Here is a 16,361-nt window from a genome sequence, read left to right as displayed (position 1 = left end):
AATTACGCGTTCTATTTAGCGATAAGCGTCACTCACCAACAGCGGTAACAGAAACCGGCATAATGTGCACCATTGGGCGACGGAAAATCCACGATGGCTGCAACAAGTGGAACATCAGCGACCTTGTCGGGTTAATGTATGGTGCGTCATTATGAGAGGAAGGATAATTGGCCCCCATTTTATCGATGGCAAACTAAATGGTGCAATGTATGCTGATTTCCTACGTAATGTCCTACCGATGTTACTACAAGATGTACTTCCAACATGACGGATTTTCGGCACATAGCTCGCGTGCGGTTGAAGTGGTATTGAATAGCATATTTCATTACAGGTGGATTGGTCATCGAAGCACCATAACCATGGCCTGCACGTTCACCGAATCTGACGTCCCCGGATTTCTTTCTGTGGGGAAAGTTGAAGGATATTTGCTATCGAGATCCACCGACAACGCCTACAACATGCTTCAGCGCATTGTCAAAGCATGTACGAACATTACGGAAGGCGAATTACTCGCTGTTGAGAGGAATGTCGTTACACGTATTGCCAAATGCACTGAGGTTGACAAATATCATTTTGAGCATTTATTGCATTAATGTGGTATTTACAGGTAATCACGCTGTAACAGCATGCGTTCTCAGAAATGATAACATCTATCACATTGGAACAACTGAAATAAAATGTTCAAACGTACGTACGTTCTGTATTTTAATTTAAAAAACCTATATGCTACCAACTGTTCGTCTAAAATTGTGAGCCATACGTTTGTCCCTATTACAGCGCCATCTATCACAAAGCGAAAAAAGTGGTCCAATACATTCGTATTTCTTTACATCCTACACGAATATATCTGGTTTCACGCTTCGAGCTAGATAAGTTTTTCGTTCTTAGTAGTTATTTCTTTTGACGCTTATTTCGTGAGATATTTTACCCGGTCACGATCAATAGACCACCCTGTACACTACGAAAGACTCAGACAAAGTAAGCAAGCTATAGCCTCCTATACTTTTGTGTTCTTTACCTTTTTCCTTCACTTTTGTATGAAGTTTATATTGAAAATTTTCAAGTAGTTTTCTTGACAACTATTACTGAAGAAAAGTAAAAACTAACGTAATCTTTATTTCATTTACCAAAGAGTGCGAGTAGTGACACCACGAGCAGTCTGACGCCAGCGGATCGCGACGATGGCACCTTGCACACGCTTCCGCTCTCGCATTGGCAAGCATAAATTCGTTTATTAATCTAGTTTGATTTTCCCGGGAAAAATACTTCCGATGAACCGAGTGAACAAAGCACAGTAACGCAACACGCGTTGGCTGCTACTAGTGTATTTACCAGTTGTCGATATAGAGCGTGAAGTCAGAAAGCAAAGTCACAACGCTTTATGCGATGCAACGTGCGAGTCATTTAGAATATCACACGAGAATCTCCTGAAAGGATCTCTAATGCTACCCTCCAGTAATCTCAGAAAGAACTCCCGAAGAGGCCTGAGAATTCTCTTCGAATCATATCGGAATACGAGTTTTACGTCGTGGATTCCGGGTGATATCTCACTGAACCGGAATAGATTCCAAGTGAGATTTTACAATAATCTAGAGTAAAACCACTCCTCACAGTTTTCTTCACATTGCCCAAGTGCGCTAAATGTGCCGTCGTATCGTCTCGTAAGTGGTGGGTACATTCTGAGACGTCATCCAGTGAATGACCGACTGCTTGCCTACCCCTTTCAGTTTAAGTGCAGTCTTGCAACGCTTCGAAAGGTCCCTGGGCGGCAGGTATCACGTGAAACGGCAGTTCTGGCGGTGTGGAATTGGAGCGGGAAATTATGAAACAAAAAAGAATTTATGTATAAATATGTAAAAAAATTATTGTCAAAACCAATTTTTTTTATTCATTTAAAAGTTTTGATTGATAAGAATAACGCCTATCCGTAACTACCTCACTGAGTATTTCACTTGGTATTAATTCGATTTGAACATGTCGTCCTCTCAAATGAATCGCTCAACGCGATCGGACTAAATACCGACAAAAAGGAAGTCGTCGAATTATAGCAAGAAAATTAACCAACTCCCAAATAAATCTAACAGCTTTTGAATAGAGCACAGTGCCCTCAAAGCATTTATTGAATCAAAGCCCTTTCTTCTGCCGAGCTGCTGTCCCGCACCGTTGATAGACGCTCGCTACAGCTCTCAAACCCGCCTCCTCACTTGGACTAATATCGTCCTTTACACTGCTCTTGTGTCAACTGCTCTGGTATTGTGGCGTATGCGAGTGAGATCAGCTGCTTGCCCATTGGCCAGATAAAGACAGTGTCACACTTCATGCAAGCGAGAGTAGAAAAGCACTTCTAATGTCCATCTGCTCTTAGATCTTCTTAATTTCCTCACTCTGCTTACAGAGTGACATATATACAGCTCACAGAGAAGCACTGGTACATCTACTCGATAATCAATCGGGGTCCAAGCGCCCCTCTGTTGCACGCGACGTGGCACACACACCGGCATGTCCTCTCCACTCACGGAGAATCCTCAGACGGTTCTGTCACTTTACACTAAACTAACAGCTCATTTCAAAAGAACTGCTCTTTCGTGTCCCGTAATAGGGCTCATCTCTAAAGGAGATCCCTGTTATTTCGAGTCGTACAAGCTTCCGCCATTCCGCCCTAGTCCAAGTAGCAGCTGAATGGAGTACTAGTTTCTTCAGAAGATACAATTCCGGTCCTTTTTTTTTTTTCAAATTTAAGCTGTGGCCTTTGGAGTGCGGCCGGGCTGGAGCTGTTTCGCCACAACGGGCTTCGCTTCCCACTCCCTCTTCCGCAGACTCTCACAGCCCGAGCCCATATTAATGTGTCCTGCTCAGAGATGGTTTTCGACTGGCTGGTCTGCGTCCCCTGCCGTGTCATTGACTCCTGAACGTGGCAGCCGCCAAAGACCCTGCCCTGAGGCTTTCCGTTCAAAACCACTGCTCCGTCCCCGTCACGCAGCGTGGAGCGCCCCATGATAGTTCACTGTGTCCGTCCTCGTTTCCTGTAGTGTCTCGGCAAAAACACTGTGCCTTACTCTGACTGTCAATTATCCCTTGAGTATACAATACTCTTTTTCAAATTCTAAAGGTGGTAAGGGTAAAATACAGGGAGCGAAAGGCTATTTACAATTTGTACAGAAACCAAATGGCAGTCATAAAAGTCGAGGGGCATGAAAGGGAAGCAGTGGTTGGGAAAGGAGTGAGACAGGGTTGTAGCCTCTCCCCGATATTATTCAATCTGTATATTGAGCAAGCAGTAAAGGAAACAAAAGAAAAATTTGGAGTAGGTATTAAAATTCATGGAGACGAAGTAAAAACTTTGAGGTTCGCCGATGACATTGTAATTCTGTCAGAGACGGCAAAGGACTTGGAAGAGCAGTTGAACGGAATGGACAGTGTCTTGAAAAGAGGATATAAGATGAACATCAACAAAAGCAAAACGAGGATAATGGAATGTAGTCAAATTAAATCGGGTGATGCAGAGGGAATTAGATTAGGAAATGAGACACTTAAAGTAGTAAAGGAGTTTTGCTATTTAGGAAGTAAAATAACTGATGATGGTCGAAGTAGAGAGGATATAAAATGTAGACTGGCAATGGCAAGGAATGCGTTTCTGAAGAAGAGAAATTTGTTAACATCGAATATAGATTTATGTATCAGGAAGTCGTTTCTGAAAGTATTTGTTTGGAGTGTAGCCATGTATGGAAGTGAAACATGGACGATTACTAGTTTGGACAAGAAGAGAATAGAAGCTTTCGAAATGTGGTGCTACAGAAGAATACTGAAGATAAGGTGGATAGATCACGTAACTAATGAGGAGGTATTGAATAGGATTAGGGAGAAGAGAAGTTTGTGGCACAACTTGACTAGAAGAAGGGATCGGTTGGTAGGACATGTTTTGAGGCATCAAGGGATCACAAATTTAGCATTGGAGGGCAGCGTGGAGGGTAAAAATCGTAGAGGGAGACCGAGAGATGAGTACACTAAGCAGATTCAAAAGGATGTAGGTTGCAGTAGGTACTGGGAGATGAACCAGCTTGCACAGGATAGAGTAGCATGGAGAGCTGCATCAAACCAGTCTCAGGACTGAAGACAACAACAACATGCAATACAGGCGATTGATAACGTCATCGTCGTGGCCTGCATATACCAATGTTCTAAAGAACTTATACTCGGTCTCTTACCGCATTCTGTTCTAATCACTCCATGTAAGATGTCAATAAAATCTGACGCCTTGTAGGCGTTCCCACACCCTCTGCCACTGCAGGCTGTGCCACCGTTTCTGGATCGTTCACCACCGGCTTACAAGCCGAAATTTCTTTATAAAACCGTTGAGAAAGCGTCTAGGTTACTCAGTGTATTTCTGTCATCGACAAGCCCGCTTTTTCTTAACGGCAGAGTGCCCGCATCTCGTGGTCGTGCGGTAGCGTTCTCGCTTCCCACACCCAGGTTCGATTCCCGGCGGGGTCAGGGATTTTCTCTACTCGTGATGGCTGGGTGCTGTGTGATGTCCTTAGGTTAGTTAGGTTTAAGTAGTTCTAAGTTCTAGGGGGCTGATGACCATAGATGTTAAGTCCCATAGTGCTCAGAGCCATTTGAATTTAACGGCAAAGCGTTTTAGGTCCTCAAAACTCGGAGGGTCACTCAGCTGTCAGTTACTTCTTATACGGCACACGTCTTCCTGGGCGAAGCACAGCACTTGAAAGCCGCACCAGTCTTTAATGGCTTTCAGAGCAGGTTTGGGATACCCAGGCGTTACTTGACTGCAGTCAGGCAAGTAGTAATCCAGATCCTTTACAACAACTTCCTTGAATGATATTCAGGTCGTCTTTTCACATACACTCCGGTTTTGAATCAAAATTTTAATCGAACGTCGTTTTTCGTATTCAAGATTTGACAAACACGTCTCACTTTAATTTCAGTTTTAATTGATGAGAAATTTTTTCCCACGGATACGGATTAAACTTTCACAGACTGTTTCATTAGGTCAAACTTAATGTATAGGTGCAATAAATATTTTTTTGGAATTCATATAGTTCTTGAGTAAAATTTTCGTCTTTCCAGGTGTCAAAGATTTTCTTTCACGCCATTTTCTTGTGGAGCACTATTTATCCCTTTCCCAAATATCCTATTGACCACTTTATGGAATGAAATGCTCTAAGAAGTACGCTTGTGAGCCAAATATCACGACAACCGCCATTCCTGCTATTCGATTAAATTTACAAGCCGGCGGTTTGTGGACGTGGAGCTGGTCGCCGACGGCGTCCAAAAATATATTCCACTGCGTTGCCCAAGAAATCAAGTTTCAATAACAGTCACGCTTCTCAGATCACTGTAGCACGATTCTGCCCTTGTGATACAGGGAGTTATCCCGAACAAAACCTCGATTTTCAGATCACATCAATTCGAATAAAATTCTTGAGCTTTCAATAGCTATCTCCGCCATCGTTTCCAGGAGTAAAACCACTGACTGCTGGGACTGTTCGTCATTCTTTATTGTAATTTCATACCCCTGTCCCATATGGGTAAGAGAGGGCTGGCAGTGGCACAGTCCACCGCTCTTCAGCCATATGGCTTTACAAAAATACGTAAAAGGGCAACTGTTACATAAAACGGGGACATAGAAACACAGAAAATGGACATTATGGGAGTTAAAATAAACACTAAAATAGAAAAATGCATTGGGTGGCAGTTCAAAAGTTGACATAACGTTAAAAGAACAGAGCTGGCAATTCGTCTTGCACTTAAAATCACTGGAGTCAAAGACAAGTTAAAAGTCAGCAACAGTACAAAAATCACACAGAGCGAGACACTTAAAAAAAACGACTGGAGGTGACAGAACCCTCACGAGGAATAAGAACCACTGGGACTGACCTGCCAAGTAGACTGGAGACTAGGGAGGAGGGAAAAAGAGGGACCAAAGGTGCAGTGGGAGGCTGGGGGGGAGGAGGAAGAGGGGAAAGGGGGGCAGGAGGCGCACCAAGAGGCAGGAGATGGGTGGGGCAGGAGATGGGTGGGGCAGGAGATGAAGAGGGAAGACAGGGCAGGAGTGAGTGAACAGTCACAGAAGGGGGGCACAGGAGAGGGAGGGGGAGTAAGTGGGGAAAAAAGAGAAGGGGAGGGAGCCCTGAGGAGTAGGGGGAGGACGTCAGGGCAAAGCTCATTATCCAGAAGGGGTAGGTGCTGGAAGTTGCATTGGGAAAGGAGGTGGAGGACAAGAGCACAGAAATGGTCTGCCACAGAGAGGAAGGGGAACACCAGGGGGTGGGGGGAATCGAGTTGGAGGACATTATACAGGATGCAGATGTGTTCAATGAAAAGAAGAAGGTGGGGGAAGGGAATGAAGTCTTGGAGGACGTGCATTGGGGACGGAAGATGGATACAGATGGTGGTGCAGAGTGTATGACGTTGTAAGATTTGGGGGTCTTTAGAGAATCTCGGAGGGGCATAAATCCAAGCAGAGCTGGCATAACAAAGGATGTGGTGGATCAAGGATTTGTAGGCGTGAAGGATGGTGGAAGGATGCAATCCCCATATCTGGCAGACTCTATTGTGGGCTCTGTGTTGGCAGCGAATCCAGGTGAAGTGGCAGTCAAGGGTGAGGTCCAGGTATTTTAGGGTAAGAGTGAGGTGGATAGGGCGGTCATAAATGGTTAGATAGAAATCATAGAGACAGTACGAGAAGGTGGTGCAGCCTATGATAATTGCCTGGGTCTTTGGAGGGGTTGATATAAAGGAGTGACTGGTTGCACCAAGTGGTGAACTGGTCAGGGTAAGCTTGAAGGGCATGTTGGGACTGTTGAAGGGGAGGGTAAAGGGTTAGGAAGGCAGTATCATCAGCAAATTGGAGGAGATGGACAGTGGGGGAGGTTTACGCATATCAGCAGTATACAGGAGGCAGAGGAGATGGGAAAGGACATAGCCTTGGGCAAGCCAGTGGAATGACATTGGAGGGACGACAGAAGAGGATGGAAGCAATGAGACAGAGGAAATTGATAGGGAGAGCGTAGGTCTGAAGTTTGAAGAGGAGCCCAGGATGCCAGACATGGTCTTAAGCATCCTTGAGGTCAAGGGAAACAAAGATAGCAAATTGACAGGAGTTAAGTTGGAGAGAAAGAAGATTGGTAAAGTTAAAGAGCTGGTCACTAGCATGCGAAGGAGGGCTGGAAGCCACACAGGGTAAGGGGAAGGAGGTGGTGCTGGTTAAGGTGGCAGGAGAGGATAGACTCAAAGGAACATGGAAGTGAGGCAGATGGGAAGATAGGAAGAGGTGTCAAAGGAGGGTTTGTTGGGTTAAGGGGACACCAGGGTATGGGGAGTCTTGAGTCTTCCACAGGTCAGGGTAAAAGCCAGTGGAGATAAGGAAGTTGTACAGGGTAGCAAGGAAAGCCACGAAGGATGGGGGTTTGGGAGGGGGTTATTCCTTGAGGTGGTAGAAGGTGACACCATCATGACCAGGGTCAATGTTATGTTTGGAGTGTAGGAGGAGTGTGATGTGTGTGTTGATGAGAGTGTTGATGTCTGATCCAAGTACTGGATACTAGGGCCAGGCGGTGGGACAGAGCTATCAGTGCAGTCAAGAACAGTGTGGAAAAGGGAGTGATCAGGAATGGAGAAGACCTCTGATAGGTTGGAAACAAAATGGTTAGCATTACTGAGGTTGTCAGGGAAGAGGCGATTGTCGTGGAGAATAGGGTAATGTGGGATGGGATGGCTACCAATAAGGCGGTCGAAGGCTGACCAGTATTTGGAGGAGTTGACAGGAAGGTGGGGTTCAGGAGTGTGCATGTCTGGCGCCAGTCCTGGCGTTTCTTTGCTGTAAGGAGGTTCCAGATGTGTAATTTCTGGTTGTGGAGGAGTGTATCTCAGTCATGGGTGTGGAGGAAGGATTAGTAGAACAAGGAGGTCAGCCTCTGTAGGAAGTGTAGGCAGTGAGGGTGGATGAGTTTGGTAGGAACATGGACCTCCAGAGCATCAGTGATGGTTTTCTGAAGGAAGGAAGAGGCACAGGTGATGTCAGTGGGATGGTGAAGGGCGACGGGATGGCTGTCGACCTGTGAGGCAATGGGTTCCCAGTAGGCAACCGAGTCGGCGCGACAGTTGTTGTGGACGGATTTTGGAGCGGCAACAGGGTGTGGAGCTGTAGGGGGGAGGGGGGCAAGGGCGGGGGAGACAGTGAGAAAGATGGGGAGGTGGTCACTACCAATGGAATGGAGGACGTCCATGGTGATATGACCGAGAAGATTGGGTGAATTGAGGATGATATCTTGGGTGGAGTTACTTTCAGGATGTGTGTGTTATGGGAGAGGAACAAGATCACCATGGAGGGATGCAGGGTGACGGCTGTGAATGTTGAGGTCAGCGGAAATCACATAGGTGGAGAAGGTACAGTCAACATGGAAAATGATCAGAACTGACACGGTTTTCAGCTTCTTTCATTTAGCCACAATTCAGGCCTCTGACACATGTGCAGAAGGTAGGTTGGGCAGCTCACAGTCCCTCCGGCCCATCACAGGACCGGGGCCCACGGGAAATAGGGTCCCTGTTACCAGCTTGTAAAGCGACACTAATTGGCTTGTCCATCACAATTCGCGAGCGCTCGTATCCATTTAGGGCTCACGGGAAATCAATACGTAATTGAAAAGGCGCCGACTGAAGGTCTTAACTTTGTCGTGTGGTGCTGAGAGCTTGCCTGCGTTTCAGTGCACACTAGGGAGTCATTAAACTCGCCTGAAATAGTTACTTGCTACCCACTCATAAGACCTACCAGTATCACGTGCTGTGATTTAAGCGTTATGGCCTGTCTTCCCCGTGGGCCTCGCGCGGGACGGAGTGACGTCAAGTGGGGCGATTACCCGGCGCCACGTTTCAAACTGCCGCTCCCGCCTCCCTACAAGCGTCAAGCATTTATAGTTGCTTCCTCTCGATATCCAAAGCCCGCGTCCACACATTCTACAAAATGTTACCCTGGGTCTCTTTTAAAATTATTGGTGTTCATTCCTATCTCAGCCGCCTGTTTCATAACGGAATCCCAGTATGTAGACGCACGGGCCAAGACTCTCGTGTTTTCCAGCTGTATTTTGTGTCAGTATTCCAGGCAATGCTCAGTTATGGCCGACTTGTCAAGCTCTCTCTGTTTAATATGTTGCTTGTGCTGCAACTTTGCTACTTGTTCGACCTATAAATATGCTGCCAAAATTTCAAGGGATGCCATACAAACCGGGCACACGAAGACATAAGTCGTATTTGACAGGACACAACATATCTCTTATTTCATGGGCGGACCGAAACAATGGTCTCAATCTATCTTTCTGCTGCACACATCCTAACATGCTGCCGCTTGCCCCTCAGTATGGCAAAAAAGCAGTCGGCTTGGTCTCTTCTGCTGATTCACAAGGCGTCCTTCTTCGGTGGCACCTGAAAGCTTTTGTAGTATTTTTCTTGCTGTAACCATTCTGACTGAACATGTGTCTGAGGTGCTGCAGTTCAGACTGTAAGTGGTCATTGCCGTAAATAATTTCTTATCTGTATTCTTTATATTAATCTGTTCAGAACCGCCTTCTTGTCTATAAGGTGGTGAAAACTGTCGGTGCTCAAGTATCAATCAGTGTGCGTCGGTTTCCTGTACGCTGAATGACCAGGACGGCCTTCCGCTCAACTAAAACTTCCAAGAAAGGTAGCTCGCCTCGCCTTCTCCATCACGATGCTAAATTTAATGCTGGGATGGATACCGCTCATGTGAGTGAGTGAGTGTCATTTTGAGTGTGTACCCCTCACAACGTTTTTAGACGTCCTCTCCACATTCGTTTGGTTTTAAATTTGTAAAGGGACTTACAATTTCACAGTAGGGCGCTCGTCAAATCCACACACATTTACACCCAGTAGTATGCGGACTGACGACCAGCCTCGTCATTCCGAGATGCTAGTTCCCGAGCTCCAAGCCATTACAGCCTGCCTATTGTCAATGTCGCTTATATCAGTGGCTTCTGATAGTACCGCCCGTGTCTCGCTAGAATTTTCCGCACTGCTCTGTTTGTATACTGATTCAAGTGCCTACACAATGCCATCAGGCGTATTCAACCTCGCAGTGGGCAGTGGACACAATCTTCTGCCTTTCCAGTGTTTGTGCCTTCAAACTCGTCCAATTAACGTGAAACGTTCACGACCTTTATACAGCCCTTCACAGGCCCAACTCAAAGTGGAATGACAATAATTAATAAGTGTCAGAAAGTTCTTGAGCAAACTTTCTCCTCTCTGTGCTTCAAGAAGTTTCTTTCTAGACAGTTTATTATGGACCACCTTTGATGCCTTATCCCACTATTCCATTGAACTTCATGCCATTAACTGAAATCCATACATACGTATTATAACCTCACCCCCCCCCCCCCCTCCCTCAATGCGAGGCTTGCATGCCTTAGCGATATAGATAATCGTACCGCAAGTTCAGCCAGCCACAGCGGACAGGGTATCGGTTGAATGACCGAACAAATGTGTGGTGCCTGAAGATGGGCAGCAGCCTTGTAACTAGTTGAAAGGGCAACATTTGGCATCGTAACAGCAACCAAAACGGCTGCTGCAGCGTTGAAAACAAGAGAAAACTACAGCCGTAATTTTTTCCGAGGGCACGCCCGTCTACTGAATTGTTAAATGATGATGGCATGCCCTTCGGTAAAATATTCCGGAGGTACAGTAGGTCCCAATTCCGATCTACGGGCTGGGACTACTCAGGAGGATGTCGTCATCAGGAGAAACAAAGCTACCATTTTACACATCGGAGCGTGGAGTGTTACATCCCTTAATGTCGCAGGTAGATTAGAAAATTTAAAAAGGGAAATGGGTAGGTTGAAGTTAACTGTAGTGGCAATTAGCAAAATTCTGTGGCAGGAGGAACTGGACTACTGTTCAGTTGAGTACAGGGCTGTAAATACAAAATAAAGTAGGTGTAATGCAGGAGTAGATTTAATAATCAATAAGAAAATAGGGATGCAGGTAAGCTATTATGAACAGAATAGTGAACGCATTGTCATAGCCAAGATAGACACAATCCCAACACCTACGATATTAGTACAAGGTTACACACTATCTATCTCTACAGATCATGACTGAAGAAATCTATGTGCAAATAAAGGAAATTATTCAGATAGAAATCGAAGACGAAATTTTTGTTGTGGTGGGTACTGAAATTAAATAGTAGAGAAAGGAAGACGAGGAAAAATAGCAAACTCTTTGATTAAGAATCATGAAGGATGGTTGTATATGTGGAAGAGACCTGGAGACACCAGAAGGTTTCAAATTAATTATATAGTGGTAAGACAGAGATTTAGGATCCTGATTTTAAATTATAAGATATTTCCAGGGGAAGATGTGGACAACTGCAAAAAGGTAGGATGTTTAGGAGAAGGGATCTGGATAAGCTAATAGAACCAGAGGTTGTTGAAACTTTCATAGCGAACATCAGGCAACTGATGACAGAACAGAGGAACAGAACACAGTAGAAAACAAAATAATGAAGGGAGCAGACGATCAAATAGGTAAAAAGACCAGACATATTAGACATCCTTAGACACAAAGTTGGTACAGGATTTAACTGACTGAAGGAGAAAATTTAAAAATGCAACAAATGAAGCAGGTGAAATGGAATACAAACGAATAAAAAAATGAGACTGATAGGAACTACAAAATTGCTAAGCAAGGATGGCTAGAGGACAAATGAATGGATTTAGAAGAAAATTTCACTAGTGGAAAGCTAGATACCGTCTATAGTGATATTAAACAAGCCTTTAGAGAAAATAGAGGCAGCTGTATGAATATCGAGAACTCAGATCCAAAATTAGTCCTAACCAAAGAACAGAAAGCTGAAAGGTGGAAAGAACATGTAGAACGTCTATACATGGATGACGAACATCAAAGTAGTATTATAGAAAGGGAAGAGGATGTAGATGAAGATGAGATGGGAGATATGATAATTCGAGAAGAATGTGAAAGAACACCGAAAGACTTAAGTCGAAACAAGGTCGGGGAAGTAGAAGACAATCCGTCAGAACTACTGATAGCCTTGGGAGAGCCAACAGTGACAAAACACTTGCATCTGTTGTGCAAGATATTTGAGGCAGGCGAAATACCCTCAACATAAAGAAGAATTTGATAAGCCCAATTCCAAAGAAGGCAGGTGCTTACAGGTATGGAAAATTACCGAACTATCAGTTTAATAAGTCATGGTTACAAAATGCTGACAGGAATTCTTTACAGAAGAATAAGAATCTGGTAGCTGACCTCGGGGAAAATCAGTTTAGATTCGCAGAAATGAAGGAGCACGCGAAGCGACACAGACCCTACGACTTACTGTAGAGAATAAGTTAAGGAAAGATAAACCTACGATTATAGCGTTTTTTGACTTAGAGAAAGCATTTGACAATGTTGACTAGGAGCCTCTCTTTGAAATTCTGAAGGTGGCAGGGGTAAAATACAGGGAGTGAAAGGCTATTAACAATTTCTTCAGAAATCAGATGGCAGTCACAAGAGTCGAGGGGCATTAAACGGAAGCTGCGTTTGAGAAGGGGGTGAGCCAGGATTGTAGCAAACTCCCGATATTATTCAGTCTTTACAGTGAGAAAGCACTAAAGGAAACAAGAAAAATTTGAAGTAGGAATTAAAGGTCAGGGAGATGAAGTAAAACCTTTGAGGTTTGCCAATGACACTGTAACTCTGTCAGAGACAGCAAAGGCCTTGAAGATCAGTTACATGCAATGGACAATGTATTCAAAGGAAGATATGAATGATCAATAACAAAAGCAAGACAAGGGTAATGGAATGCATTCGAATTATGTCAGGTGATTCTGGGGGAATTATATTAGGAAACAATACACTTAGAGTGGTAGACGGGTTTTGCCATTTGGGCAGAAAAATAACTGATGATGGATGAATTAGAGAGGACATAAAATGTTGACTGGCAATGACAAGAAAAGCGTTTCTGAAGTGTCTGGAGTGAAGGTAATGAGGAGGAACTGAACGTAATTGGGAAGAAAAGCAAACTGTCACACAATCTGATGAAGAAGGGATCGGTTGATGGACACATTCTGGAACATCAATCGATCACTAATTTAGTATTGGAGCGAAGTGTCGAGGGTAAAAATCGTATGAAGAGATCAGATATAGTAAGCAGATTCAGAAGATTGTAGGTTGTAATTGTTATTTGGAGACGAAGAGGTTTGCACAGGACAGAGTGCATAGAGAGCTGCATCAAACCTGTCTTCGGATTCAAGACCATGACAAGAACAAAATATTATAAAAATCTATATCTGTACGTACATTCCACCTCTCATTCTAAGCCATTGGACCGATTACAACCAAACTTGGTATACATATCAAGAAGAATCGGCGTGGGGGTAAGAATTACCTATCTAACAATGGGTGAGACTGGGGGTGAAAAAAGTGCAAATACCCAGAAGTTATTCATTCCGCATTTAAGAATGAAAATACTTAATGACTTGAATTAAACTTTACACATAATTTCAGACGTTCACGAAACTTTCCATTGCTGACAAACGCTACAAAATGAAAGTAAAACTGTTGCATCAGGCACGACGTTTTAATTTATCATTTCCTTACTCCCAGCTGCATTCGCCATTTGCAGAGAGTTTCCGCACAAGTCCGCTGATTGTGCGTACGATGTACAGTTCAAGAGATATGAGGTCATAACCATTGAACTGAGTGCAAACGAAACTGCATGGTTCAATTCGCTAGAGGTAGGTGAAAAATACGTCCAAATATGTATGAAGGATATCAAATAAGTATGAAATATACGTGACATGTGTATGCTGGGAAATTTGCGGTCCAGCTACTCCTACTGGTGTGGGATGATACTGTGGAGATGGACAGAAAGGGTGAGGGAAGAAAGAAATGGACACACATATGGGGGTAGGAGAAGATGAACAAAGCTGGGAAGGGGGAAACGGGAAGATAAGGATAGAGAATGAGATGGTCAGAGAGGGGAGGAGGAGGAAGAAATGGAGAGAGAGAGAGAGAGAGAGAGAGAGAGAGAGAGAGAGAGAGAGGATGCAATGGAGTGAGAGAGGGGGGAGGAGAAATGTGCAGGGTGAGGGAGAAGAAGAAGATGGATAGATAGAGGGAGAGGAGGAACTGGACAGAGTGAGGGGGGAGGAGATGGAGGGGTGAGAAAGAGACAAAGGGCGCAGTAGGAGATAACCAGATGGATGAAGAGGAGATGGGTGGAGGGGAAAGGAGCAGATGGACAGAGGAGAAGGAGCAGATGGACAGAGAGATGGTTGTAATAGATCGACAGAGACAGGAACAGGAGAGAGAGAGGGGGGGAGGGACAGGAGGAGATGTACAGAAAGTGGGGGTTGAGGAGATGTACAGAGAGTGGGGGTGGAGTAGGGGGCCAGAGAGACAGAGCGAGAAGGAAATCGACAGAGATGAGCGTGTACAAGAACAGAAGGGGAAGGACAAGATTGAGTTATTCGATTTTTTTGGAATAAACATATACCTGGGCAACGCTGCGTGCTTAACTGATAGTATATGAAATACAGGCTTTCTCAGAAGGAATGATCAGTCTTCAAAGATAACACAGGAACAGTCATTCGAAGAAAATATCTAGAAAACATTGGTTCTAAAATGTATACCTTAAGAGCTCTAGGTATTTATTCATCTTTTATACTGTGAAACAAGTTTATACTGCAAGCTTCCCATTCTTCGAGAAGTTCATAAGTCGAGAAAACATGGCCTCTAAAGGGCACACCGTAATAACTATGGGCATTTTTCATCTCCATTATTGAGAAACAGATCTCTTCCACTGAAAAAAGTGCTCTTAGTGCTTAAGTGATGAATTCCCTTTGTTTACCAAGTGGCAGGGGTAAAACACAGGGAGCCAAAGGCTATTTGCCGTGCGGTTCTAGGCGCTTCAGTCTGGACCCGCGTCACCGCTACGGTCGCAGGTTCGAATCCTGCCTCGGGTATGGATGTGTGTGTTGTCCTTAGGTTAGTTAGGTTTAATTAGTTCTACGTTCTAGGCGACTCATGACCTCAGAAGTTTAGTCGCATAGTGCTCAGAGCCATTTGAACCATTTTTGAACCAAAGGCTATTTACAATTTGTATAGGAACTAGATGGCAGTCATAAGACACGAGGGGCATGAAAGGGAAGCAGTGGTTGGGAAGGAAGTGAGACAGGGTTGTAGCCTATCCCCCATGTTATTCAATCAAAACGAGAATAATGGAAAGTAGTCGAATTAAATCGGGTGATGCTGCGGGTATTAGATTAGAAAATGAGACGCTTAAAGTAGTAAAGGAGTTTTGCTATTTGGGTTGCAAAATAACTGATGATGGTCGAAGTAGAGAGGATATAAAATGTAAACTGGCAATGGCAAGCAAGGCGTTTCTGAAGAAGAGAAATTTGTTACTATGAGTATAGATTCAGGCGTCAGGAAGTCTTTTCAGAAGGTACTTGTATGGAGTGTAGCTATGTATGGAAGTAAAACACGGACGATTAAAAGTTTCGACCAGAAGAGAATAGAAGCTTTCGAAATGTGGTGCTACGCAAGAATGCTGCAGATGAGATGAGCAGATCACGTAACGAATGAGGAGGTACTGAATAGAATTAGGGAGAAGAGGAGTTTGTGGCACAACTTCACTAGAAGAAGGGATCTGTTGGTAAGACATGTTATGACGCATCAAGGGATCACCAGTTTAGTATTGGAGAGCTGCGTGGAGGGTAAAAGTCGTATAGGGAGACCAAGAGATAAATACGCTACGCACATTCAGAAGGATGTAGGTTGCAATAGGTATTCGGAGATGAAGAGGCTTGCACAGGAGAAAGTAGCATTGAGATCTGCACCAAACCACAACAACAACAATGTTTACCAGAGTGTTTTTTTCCCTTGATTTGGTCTGTACCACCTTCTCCCAAAACGCGGAAAGCAAAGTGTTGCACAAGAAGAGAGCTGTCTCAGAATATTGAATATGAATGTTCAAAGCTTTTAAGGTATGAATTTTAAAGCCCCGTTGTTACTAGTCTTTGTTACTTTGAATATTTACTAATTCTCCCCGGACATCCTCTATATACATTTAAGATTGTAAAAGCAATGCATTTTTAAATACTGAGTGTCAATTGTAAAATGAAACTAGGCCGTAAGAGACATGTCACTTCCAAGATTCAACACACTAATAATCACAAGATCTAGTTACATTCATTAAAAAAGTATTTTTGTAGGTTAGTGTAATTTATATTAAACTAGGCTCCTTTTTCCGTGTGACTCGTGGTTAACTTGTTTAAGTAGCTCAATGCGTTTTGGATCCATGCCGTGGAAAGAAAGAGCTATGCACC

The sequence above is a fragment of the Schistocerca gregaria genome, chromosome 1, assembly GCF_023897955.1.
Source record: "Schistocerca gregaria isolate iqSchGreg1 chromosome 1, iqSchGreg1.2, whole genome shotgun sequence".
In the NCBI taxonomy this organism is placed as follows: Eukaryota; Metazoa; Arthropoda; class Insecta; order Orthoptera; family Acrididae; genus Schistocerca; species Schistocerca gregaria.
Note: the sequence above shows the minus strand (reverse complement) of the source record.